The sequence below is a fragment of the Dasypus novemcinctus genome, chromosome 16 (genome assembly GCF_030445035.2).
Source record: "Dasypus novemcinctus isolate mDasNov1 chromosome 16, mDasNov1.1.hap2, whole genome shotgun sequence".
In the NCBI taxonomy this organism is placed as follows: Eukaryota; Metazoa; Chordata; class Mammalia; order Cingulata; family Dasypodidae; genus Dasypus; species Dasypus novemcinctus.
In genome coordinates, this window is record NC_080688.1 from 12,613,489 (window position 1) to 12,626,290 (window position 12,802).

The window sequence follows — 12,802 nt, forward strand, 5'->3', positions numbered from 1 at the left end:
TCTATTGTTCCTTTAGTTAAGTCTATGCTTAACTGTTCAGAATTTCTCAGGTCTTCTGCACCTGAGTTTTGGACTATACATGTGATACAATTTTAAGATTTCCCTTTTAGGTGTAATTCTTTCACATTCAGAAGAAAGCTTCCTTTCCTCTTTTCCTTCTCTTGGAATGTTGATATATTCTGTTTGGTTTTGTGCAGAATTTTCCTCCCAGGTCCTTGGATTTGTTTAACTTCCTTCCCTCACTCAATGTCCCTTTTTCAATAAACTCCTTTCTTTACAGTTTAGTTTTCACCTTTTTACTGTTTTATGTGAGGGTCTTAAGCTTTTGGTTATGTCCTTGTTAAGGTATCCTAATTTCAAAAAGTTCCTTTTCTTTCATTTGGATGATGCAGCAGTCAGATACTGTGTAGAGTGGGGGCACTTTCTTCCCAAAACATCTGCAGCAGTCTCTTTTACTTTCTGGAAGCCCTTTTATATGCACTCACTCTATAGCTACTTGTGCTCTTCCTTCAAAGTCTGAGGAATTTGGTCCTTTTTCCTAAATATACATGAGTTTCAAATTTGGTGCTGTGAAGTTTCTATGGACTAAATCCTTGGCAGATGTCTCCAGACCATGCTGCCTCTCTGTGAGTCTTCAGCAGTACATGACCAAGTAAGGTGGAGGGGACAGGACAGAAAGATACAAGTGGTAGATTTCTTACTTGTTAGAAATTTTCTTTGTCTTTCTAATTATCCTCTATATATTACTCAGAAGAAAGTTCAATCTGATTAAATAAATTCAAGATAATTGAAGGCCAGCTACAGAAATCCTCAAGGATACTCCTCTGGGACACGAAGTCTCTGATTCCATGTGACTGGGATTTGCATTCACTTCTCTAAAATAGCTAAGTTCAGGGCTGATTACTTCTGCTAGGTCATGGATTGTGGGATGCAGTGCAGCAGTTAACATGGAAACACTTGGCAAAGAACCTCTTTCCATGACCAAGAATCACAGTCTCCCTTTATGGAAACAGGATTCAAGAGATCAAATATGCCTACATTATAAGAAGTAAAGATGAATGCTGTGATGGTTTGGAACCATATGTACCACAGAAAACATATTCTTAATTGAATCCATTCCTGTGGGTGTGAACCCATTGTAAGTAGGATCTTTTGAGGAAGACACTTCAGTTAAGAAGTAGCCCAGTCGAATCAAGATGGGACTTAATTGTATAAAGTAGAGGGAAATTCAGACACAAAGAGAAGCCAATCAAGCAAGAAACTAAAACTCAAAAAACCTGGAAGATAAAGGAGAGGTGAGGGGAGGCTGCCATCTGTTTTATCCTACCATGTGACAAGCTAAGTACCAATGAGTGTCAGCATTCAGTCCCAGAATTCCACAGTATTCAGGAAGAAACCATTGACTTGATGATGCCTTGATTTGGAATTTACCCCAGCTTCAAACAGTGAGCAAATATATTCCTATTATTAACCCAACACTTTTCATGGTGTTTGCTTGAGCAGCCTAGGAAACTAAAATAAATATAATGAAGAAAAATGTCAGGGATTCTTTTTACTACAGAAATCATGATACTATTTTAGGATAAATGATCTATGCTTTTTGATATAAGCTAATTAGAGAAATAGAATAGCTGTACATGGGAATAATTGTCTGATTTAATTTTTAAAAATCAGGGCTTTGCCAAGCATCATCCTCACATATATCTGAATGGTCCTCCGTAGTAAAAGGTCACATTGATTCATCAACTCCTCCTACTCCAGAATCACCTCTCTCTTCCCATACTTAATTAATTAAAGCCTAAAATCCTCAGAATATCATTTTTCTGATTCTGAACAACTTTATCTTCAGTTTTTCTTCTTTTTCTTCTTGTTGTGCTGGAAACATGTGTTCTCTGAAGTCTGACAAACTTCCATTTTACCTGTTAGGTGGAAGGGGCCAAAGATCTTCTCTTGTTTAAACTTTGACTTTGCTACTGATAGTCCATAGACATAAAAGGCATTGGCTGTGAAGATATAGAGGCATGTATTTGGATGTTAGACATGGAGGTATAGAAAAAGAGAAGCAGATTAAACACTGCTATGTTATGACAGAATGATATGTAAGTTGATTTTGTTTCAGTTTTGTCCACAAAACTAAATTGTTACAAAAGGACTATATCTTATTAAACTTCTCATCTCTCATCAACTAGATTAGTATTCTCAATTTAGCATGTGCTCATTTAATACTACTTAAGCAAAAATGTGTGAATAAAAATAAGTAAGACACTACAGGCTTCTGGAAGTTTCTGCCATTTTACAGCACTTTTCAACTCATGGAATTAAAAGATAGCTGTCTAGGCCAAACATCCTGATTGGCAATGGCAGCTGTCAAATTATACTTCTTAGATGAATTTGAGGCTTCATTTGCCAATTTTTCACAGATGACATTTTCATCAGAAAAATAAACAAAACAAAATTAAGTAACCTGATTTATTTTTTGTTCTTAAAGGACACCTCACATCACACATTTGTTTAAAGTTGGATAGCTGCATTAAACCTCATTTTAGAACAATCAACAAATGATTCTTTCTGTCAACTATTCTTTGGAATTAGTGTTCCAGCAATTGCATTAAATAATGATAAATGAAATAGAGAGGACCTAATTATTTGTAGTTGTTTTTTATTTTTTGAGTGTATTCATAAATTTGAAGATGATAAATTCCCATTAAATCTTTTTTCATTTGATCTTTCAATCAAAAATATTCAGAACAGTATGCACTTAGGTTTCCTTTCATCATACGGAATAGCTTGCTATCAGCAGGAAACATCCTTATCTTGGTTGGCCAAAAATTGAATTTCAAATTCCATTTTATTGAAAATGTGTCCATTAGCACTTAAGACTGCCTATTCAGGATTCCACTAATGAATAAGGGTTGTGTGAAACATACATTCACTTTTTCACTTATGCCAGTGAGTCACGTAAATTCATTTGTGAAACACCTCCAAGATATATTTTTTTGTCAACTGGTCATAGATATAGTCCAGTAGTCTTTGGGATTCTGAGTTTGACACGTGATGCCATGACTTAAGAGTCTTAGTCAGTTAATTCTAGAGGTCCTCAGGACTTAATTAAGGTGAATCATTTCCATTTTTCCATACACTGTTTTTGGACCTCCTTGAAAATATGAGTTTGAGATTATGAGACTCCAAATCAGGAGGGATTGTTATTCCATAGAATCTCTTGATTTCCCATTGTTAGCTGCTCAGGTCTGCTAGGGCCTAATAGAGCTGATTTTCCAAAAGCAAGTAGTTTTCTGCCATAAGTGGCATCTCTTTGTTCTAGAAATTTTGGTGCTTGCATTGTGACTCTGTCATAGGCTCTTCCTAATTTACTTATTTTCATGGACAAATTCAACAAGGCTGGATTTGCTGAAACATTTGAATCAATGGTAGGGTAACTTGTCTCATAGATTTGGTTCAACAAAAGAGATCCCATTGTTTTAGGACTCATGGAAATCAAACAGATTTCCCTGTTCATCCAACAAGCAGGTCTTTGAGCAATGTTGACAGGTATGATACATGCTTCCTCTAAAATCTAAAGCGTGCAAACATGCACCTTAATTTTTTCTATGAGTAGGTAGTATAATAGGGAAATTTTTTTATATCTTGCTCTTCTTCTTTCTGCATATTCTGTACAATGTAATCCTAAAACCTACACCAATGTGGAAGTGTTTGAAGCTCTATAGAGTTTATCTCCCTCATTTTGGTATGAATATATGTTACCATGATGTCTAGAAGGTTGGATATTACTTAGTCTTTTGTTCCAACTAGCTTGAATGTCATAGTCTGTAGAAGCAATAATCCAGGTTTCTGTGAAATGGCAATAACATCAAAGAACATGCAGATAGTTATTTTCTGGGAGAGCAGGATATCTATGCATGTCAATTTTGCATTTCTCTATTTCCATATTTTTTTAAAAATGTCTTTTTTTCATCTTTAATGATAATTAATGGAACATATTCACTAGAATAAAAATGATGTACCAAGTTTAAAATATGTTAGGTTTCTTCCAGTTAAGATATTGGTTAATACAATAAGGTTTCCCTGGGTATAACTATTTGAATATTCATAATTATATGCCACGAACCATTTGATTTTCAAGAAGAAAAACAGACAAAAATTGGGGTCATAATGGGGGTTGTGATTCTTATACTTGGCAATTCAATCATTGAAAATTTAACATAAGATGCCATATTGCGGCGAGATCCTTTTAGAAGATGGTGGCTGCGTGAGCTTGCCTGGTAGTGTCTCTGCAGGGGGCGGCTGGGCAGCATTGAAGGCTCTTTGGGACCGCGCTGTTTCGGGGATTTTTGCTGGTTGGAAGGTGTCTGGACATCAATTCGGTGGGAAGGTAACAGAGAGGATACGACTATAATATATAAACAGAGGTCCCAGCTGGGCGCAGGAAGCTCCCTCCTTGGGTGGGCGGAGACGCGGTAGCAGGCGCTCCGGCAGCTCCGGAGCCACGGCGGCCAGGGTTTTTGTTTTGTTTTTTGTTTTTTTTTCCTTATTCTAGAGGCTTTGTGGTGCTGAGAAATTCACAGATACTGGGCTGGCTGGTGAGGGATTGTTGGGACAAGACTCCTTTGCAGATTGATTTGCGGAGACAGACGGTGTTTCCCTGTGAAGCGGGGGACGTTTTTGGTCTCCGGACAGGGGGGGAGTAGCGCTTCCGCCTGGAGCCCCATCCCCACAGGTCCGGCTGCCGATCTGCAACGGAATTGGATTTTGGACAATAAGGGGACACAATTGGGAGACTGTTGTAGGGTGCAGTGAGGGAGGAAGACACGTCTGGAAGCTGATTGGGGAATATTTTGTGAAGTTTGGGATTTCGGATCTTAGAGTCTGTTTTCGGCGTTTCCAGCTGAAGCCCACCCCACCCGGCAGGGCTTGGGATCTGGGTCATTGAACTGGCCGTGGTGTAGAGGCACCCTCAAGTGGCCGTTGCGTGGGAGCACAGGGAGGGAGCTGTCCAAAGGCTGATACCCTGAGGAGTTAGGTGAATTTCAGAGATCAGACATTCAATATAGAATTCGCTGATCTATCTTCCCCCATGGGGCTGGCACCCAGCTACGGGGATCCCTGAGGGCTGTGTTGCACTGCGGGGCTCCTAAGCTTTCTGTGGACCAGATTTGAGGTTGCCAGGTCTGGGTCCCCTGGACTCTGGCGGTCCACACCCCAGACTCACACCTCTTGAGTCTTCAGTGTCTCAGACTTTCCACCCCCGAATCCATCACGCCCTGGGGTCTACCTGGGGTCCTTGAATGCTCTGGACCTTAACGTTTGCGTTTTATATTTATTGGTTCATATTGTTTTGTTTTTATTTTCACTTTATCTTATTTTTTACTCTTTTTGACGCCCTGATTGCTAATATTGCATTATCCCCTAGTCTTTTCTCCTAGCGTGCCCCCCAAAGTCCCTTTTTTTTTTTATACAGTTATTTAGGGGTTTTTTTGCTTGTTGTTTTAGATAGAGTTGTAATTGTGACACGTGTATACCTGTATCTCTCTTCCCCCTATCTGTTCCCCACCGTATACCTATCCTCTTTTTCTTTCTTCCTTTCTTCTTGTCTTTCTTTTTTTCTTTATTATAATTAGTGTTTTTTTTTCGGTTTTCTCTTTCCCTCTTGTCCCTCATTTTCCACTTATTTTATTTTAATTCAAGTACACAATAGGTGCTACAGGGAACACCTCATATTTGCTGGATTTTCCCATCCTCCACTGCCTCATTTCTGTGTGAACTGATTTAGCCTACCTGCACTATCCTCTTTCCCCTACATCTTGATATCCGCCACCATCTACTGGCTCTCCCATATTCCACCTCCCACCTCCCTTTCTTCGATCCACGAAGGGTCTAAGTCTTAATTTCTAATACCTATGTTTTGTTTTCTGTCTGTTATCCACGCTTGAAACTATTACCACTTTTTTTTCTCTTTCCCTCTCTCACGAAATAAATAGCTTTTTAGCTCATACCATAATCCTCCTATATTCAATCACCTACCTCATAATAGGTACTCTACCTACTGCTATAACTCTACACAATTTACATAAATCTAACCTCCATCCTCCCAGATCTCATATTCTTGCTTTGTTAACATATATCACCAATATTACTTTACACTTTTCCCTTGCTTACACAATTGCCTTCCCCCAACACTAATACTTTCCTTTAAAGTGAACTTAACCAACAACAAGAAACTAGAATAAGAAGAAAAAAGTGACAAAGAGAAGATATAACACCGATGCAAAAATAACAGCTAATTAACCTCCAAGAGCAGACAAAGAAGCTAAGGAACTGATTAAATCCGTCAAGATAAAGAGATGACCAGAAAGCAACAAAAGTCTACAAACCAAACCAGTAATCAGGAAAACATGGCTGAATCCAATCAACAAACCAATAATCGCGAAGGGGAGCAAAACTTGGCACAAGCAATGAAAGATCTCAGAACATTTATCACCGACAAATTTGACGAAGTAATGAAAGAAGTTAACAACATGAAGACATCACTTGGAGGGGAAATTGCAGACATACGAAAAAACATAATAGATATGATGGGAATGAACACCACAGTTCAAGAAATCAAAAATACACTAGCAGCAAATATCAGCAGACTAGAAGAGACAGAGCAGAGAATTAGTGATGTGGAAGACAGTACTTCAGAAATCAAACAGACAGTAGAGGGGGTCAATAAGAAGATAGAAAAAATCCAATTAGGATTTAGGGACCTGAATGGCAATGCAAAACGCTCAAACATACGTATTATAGGCATTCCAGAAGGTGAAGAGAAGGGAAAGGGGTCAGAAGGAGTGCTGCAGGAAATAATGGCTGAAAACTTCCCAAATCTACTGAAAGAGACAGATGTACATATCCAAGAAGCACAGCGCACTCCACAAGTCATAAACCCCAACAGGCCCACCCCAAGACATATACTTGTCAAATTATCCAAGGCTCAAGACAAAGAGAAAATCCTAAAAGCAGCAAGAGAAAAGAAAACCATCACATACAAGGGAAGCTCAATTAGATTAAGTGCTGATTTCTCTTCTGAAACCATGGAGGCAAGAAGGCAGTGGTATGATATAGTCAAGGTACTAAAGGAAAGAAATTTCCAACCAAGAATACTCTATCCAGCTAAACTAGCATTCAAACATGATGGAGAGTTCAAAATATTCGCAGACAAACAGAAACTGAAAGAGTATACCAACAAGAAACCTCCCCTTCAAGAAATTCTAAAGGGAGTTCTACAGGAAGAAAGAGGAAAACAGGAAAGGCAGAGTTGGAGGAGAGTATAAGACCAACAACAACAACAAAAAAGACAAAAAAAAATATACAAACAAAATATGACAAACACAAATCCAATCAAAATATGGCTAACACAAATAATTCCTTGATAGTAATAACACTGAATGTCAACGGATTAAACTCACCTATCAAAAGATTCAGACTGGGACATTGGATAAGGAAATATGACCCATCCATATGCTGTCTACAAGAGACACATCTTAGACCCAGAGACGCATGGAGATTGAAAGTGAATGGCTGGAAAACAATCATACAAGCTAACAATAACCAAAAAAAGGCAGGAGTAGCTATATTAATATCAGACAAAATAGACTTTAAATGTGAAACAATTGTGAGAGACAAAGAAGGATACTACATTTTAGTGAAAGGGAAAATCTGGCAAGAAGATCGAACAATCATAAATATCTATGCCCCTAACAAGGGTGCCTCTAAATACGTCAGGCAAACGCTGGAAAAACTAAGTGAAAGAATAGATACATCTACAATTATAGTGGGGGATTTTAATACAACACTATCAACTCTGTACAGAACATCTCAAAAGAGAATCACCAAAGAAACAAAACATCTGAATAGTATATTAGAGGAGCTGGATCTAATAGATATATATAGATCGCTACACCCAAACACAGCAGGATATACATTTTTCTCAAGCGCACATGGATCATTCTCCAAGATAGATCATATGCTAGGCCACAAAGAAAGGCTGAACGAATTCAGAAAGATTGAAATCATACAAAACATTATCTCTGACCACAGTGGAGTCAAGCTGGAGATTTGCAAGGGACAGAAGCCCAGATTTCACACCACGATTTGGAAATTAAACAGCACACTCTTAGAAAAACAGTGGGTCAAAGAGGAAATCTCAAAAGAAATCAATGACTACCTTGAAACAAATGATAATGATAACACAACATACCAAAATTTATGGGATACAGCAAAAGCAGTACTGTGAGGGAAGTTTATAGCCATAAATTCATATATAAAAAAGAAGAAAGAGCAAAAATTGAAGAACTAACTGCACATTTGAAAGAATTAGAAAAACAACAACAAAGTGACCCAACAGGAAGAAGAAGGAAGGAAATAACAAAGATAAGAGCAGAACTAAATGAAATAGAAAATAAGAAAGCACTTGAACAGATAAACAAGACCAAGAGCTGGTTTTTTGAGAAGATTAACAAAATTGACAAACCTTTAGCAACACTAACAAAGAAAAAAAGAGAGAAGATGCAAATACACAAAATAAGAAATGAGAAAGGCGATATCACCACTGACCCCACAGAAATAAAGACTATCATAAGAGGATATTTTGAAAAACTATATTCCAACAAAAATGACAATCTAGAGGAAATAGACAAATTCCTAGAAACACATAAGCAGCCCATATTGACGAAAGAAGAAATTGATGATCTTAACAAACCAATCACAAGCAGAGAGATAGAATCAGTTATTAAAAATCTCCCAACTAAGAAGAGCCCAGGGCCAGATGGCTTCACAGGTGAATTCTACAAAACATTCCGGAAAGAACTGACACCAATCCTGCTGAAACTATTCCAAAAAATCGAAACAGAAAGAACATTACCCAACTCCTTCTATGATGCCAACATTACCCTAGTACCAAAGCCAAACAAAGACATCACAAGAAAGGAAAATTACAGACCAATTTCTCTAATGAATCTAGACGCAAAAATACTTAACAAAATACTTGCTAATCGTATTCAACAACACATTAAACGTATTATACACCACGACCAAGTGGGATTCATCCCAGGTATGCAAGGATGGTTTAACATAAGAAAATCAATCAACGTAATACACCATATAAACAGATTGAAGGAAAAAAATCACATGATTATATCTATTGATGCAGAAAAAGCATTTGACAAAATACAGCACCCTTTCTTGATAAAAACACTCCAAAAGATTGGAATACAAGGGAACTTTTTGAACATGATAAAGAGTATATATGAAAAACCTAAAGCCAATATTGTTTACAATGGAGAAATCCTAGACTCCTTCCCTCTAAACTCAGGAACAAGACAAGGATGCCCACTGTCTCCGCTCCTATTTAACATTGTCTTAGAAGTACTTGCTCGAGCACTGAGGCAAGAACCAGAAATAAAAGGCATTCAAATTGGAAAGGAAGAAGTCAAAATTTCATTATTTTCAGATGACATGATCCTATACATAGAAAACCCTGAGAGATCTACAACGAAGATTCTAGAACTCATAAATGAGTTTAGTAAAGTCGCAGGTTATAAGATCAATGCGCAAAAATCAGTAGCATTTCTGTACACTAATAATGAGCAAGATCAGGAGGAAATCAAGAAACAAATACCATTCACAATAGTAAATAAAAAAATCAAATACTTAGTAATAAATCTAACTAAAGAGGTAAAGAACTTATACACCGAGAACTATACAAGATTGTTCAAGGAAATCAAAGAAGACCTAAATAAATGGAAGACTATTCCTTGTTCATGGATAGGAAGACTGAATATTATTAAGATGTCTATCCTACCAAAACTGATCTACACATTCAATGCAATCCCAATAAAAATCAATGCAGCCTTCTTTAAGGAACTAGAAAATCTAACTATGAAATTTATTTGGAAAGGAAAGAGACCCCGAATAGCCAAAGACATACTGAAAAAGAAAAACGAAATTGGAGGAATCACACTACCTGACTTCAAAACATACTACAAAGCTATGGTGGTGAAAACAGCATGGTATTGGCATAAGGAGAGACACATAGACCAATGGAATCGAATTGAAAGCTCTGAAATAGAACCTCACATATACAGCCACATAATATTCGATAAAGCCACCAAACCCTCTCAACTGGGAGAGAGTGGCCTATTCAACAAATGGTGTCTGGAGAACTGGATAGCCATATGTAGAAGAATGAAAGAGGATTACCATCTTACACCTTATACAAAGATCAACTCAAGATGGATCAAAGACCTAAATATAAGAGCCAAGACCATAAAAACCTTAGAAAGCAGTGTAGGGAAACATCTACAGGACCTTGTAATAGGATATGGATTTATGAATATCTCACCAAAAGCACGAGCAGCAAAAGAACTAATAGATAAATGGGACTACCTCAAAATAAAAGCCTTCTGCACCTCAAAGGAGTTTGTCAAGAAAGTAAAAAGGGAGCCCACACAGTGGGAGAAAATATTTGGCAATCATATATCTGATAAGAAACTTATAACGTGCATATATAAAGAACTTCTATATCTTGAAAATAAAAAGATAAACAACCCATTTAAAAAATGGGAAAAAGACTTAAACAGACACTTCTCCGAAGAAGAAATACAAATGGCAAAAAAGCACATGAAAAAATGTTCCAAATCTCTAGCTATCAGGGAAATGCAAATCAAAACTACAATGAGATACCATCTTACACCCATAAGATTGGCAGCTATGAAAAAAACAGAAGAATACAAGTGCTGGAGAGGATGTGAAGGAAGGGGAACACTCATCCACTGCTGGTGGGAATGCAGAAGGATCCAACCGTTCTGGAGGACAGTATGGCGGTTTCTCAAAAAACTAGCCATAGATTTGCCATATGACCCAGCAATACCACAGCTGGGTATATACCCAGCTGCGACGGTTTGCTCGGTCGGTAGAGGTGGGGTCTGGCTGCGGACGAGGGGTCGGTCCAGCTCTGGACGAGGGGTCGGTCCCGCTTGGGATGAGGGGTCGGTCCCACTTGGGACGAGGGGTCGGTCCAGCAGCAGACGAGGGATCGGTCTCACAAGGGGTTGAGCGGTTCGGCTGACGGGGTCGCCCAGTGAAGCCGGCGACGAAGGGGTCGCCCGGAGAAGCAGGCGACGAACTGGGGACAAGGGAGGCCAGGCCCTTGTCGGGGGCTCTCAGGACTGGAGGGCGCACGGCAGAAGAACTACCGCGGAGACAAGGTAAACACGCAAGTCCACTTTACTGAGGGAGAGGCAACAGTTTTATAGGGGCTGGGGAAGGCTGATTGGTCGAAGCCACGCCCTGTTCTGATTGGTTGCCGGCGAAAGGTCAGTGGGCGGTACTGGACGGGGGAGGGGTGGTGGTTAGGGATTGGCTGTCGCTGTTGCTGGGGGAAGGGGCAGGGTTTAGGGATTGGTGGCTGCTGTTGCTGGGGTGGAGGGCAGACTTGAGTTTCCCGCCCACGCCTGGCTGTTGCTGCTGTCGGGGGAAGGGAAAAGGGCGGGCTGGATTTTTCCGCCCACACCTGGCTGTTGCTGCTGTCGGGGGAGGGGAAAGGGCAGACTGGAATTTTCTGCCCTGCGCCTGCGCAGGGAGAAGGAAGAAGGGTGCCGCCCCACAAGGCATTGGGTGGCGCCATCTGGGAGGAGGGGCGGCCGCGGAAGCATGGCTGCCGAGAAGGGGAGACCCGAGGGCACTCTGCGCCCATGCCGAGCTTCCTTCAGGGGTGGCGGTGGGCCAGACCAACCACCCTATTATGGGGGCAGCGGCTTGGCCTGCCACGGCTGCTCCCCCGCCAGGCCAGCAAAACACACTTCAGCCCGAGGGGTGACCGCACCCAGCAGAACTGAAAACAAGGACACAAACAGATATATGTACACCAATGTTCATAGCAGCATTGTTCACTATTGCCAAAAGTTGGAATCAACCCAAATGCCCATCAACAGATGAGTGGATCAATAAAATGTGGTATATACACACAATGGAATACTACTCGGCTGTAAGAACAAACACACTACAAACACATGTGATAACATGGATGAATCTTGAGAATCTTATGTTGAGTGAAGCAACCCAGACATTGAAGGACAAATACTACATGACCTCAATGATATGAAATAAACAAGCTGCCTTAGATAGCAAGAGACTGAACGATAGGCTTACAGGAAATCGGAGGGTGGAGGAAGGATATGAGCTGATGTCTGCAGGGGTGGAATTTAAGATGAGATGGTGGTAAGTATGAACACAAAGAAGAGATAAAAGGGGGGCAAGGGGTTGCCTTTGGTTGGGGCTTTGTGGGTTTGAGGGTGGCTGGGGAGGGACGGATGGGTGACATTGCCCAAAAGTGGGGGGAGGGAGGGGTAGCATACGAACACAGGAGAGGGTTAGGTGTTGGTGGAGAGTAAAATGCCGAGAAAATCATATCAAAATATAATAAAGAGGGTTACCTGTTTAGAATGCTCGGAGGGGAGGGTCTGATGCAGGACGGGCTCCTGGGGAATGTCTAAATGCTCATTCTGCCAGAGTGGGTGTCACCATGGGGTAGAAACCCAAGTAGTGAGAGTGGGGGTGGACCCACATCCTGGGGAGGACTGATGCTACCAAATAGAGGGAACTGTATCCCTTGAGAGAAAGGGTGGCTCCCAGGGCATTGGGGCAGTTGAGCAAGTTAGGCCCTGAACACTATTCCATCTATCTCTGGAAGTGGCTCCTCAGGAAACGGAGGTTGGCTGTCACTGTGGGCACCAAGGTGGAAGGGAAA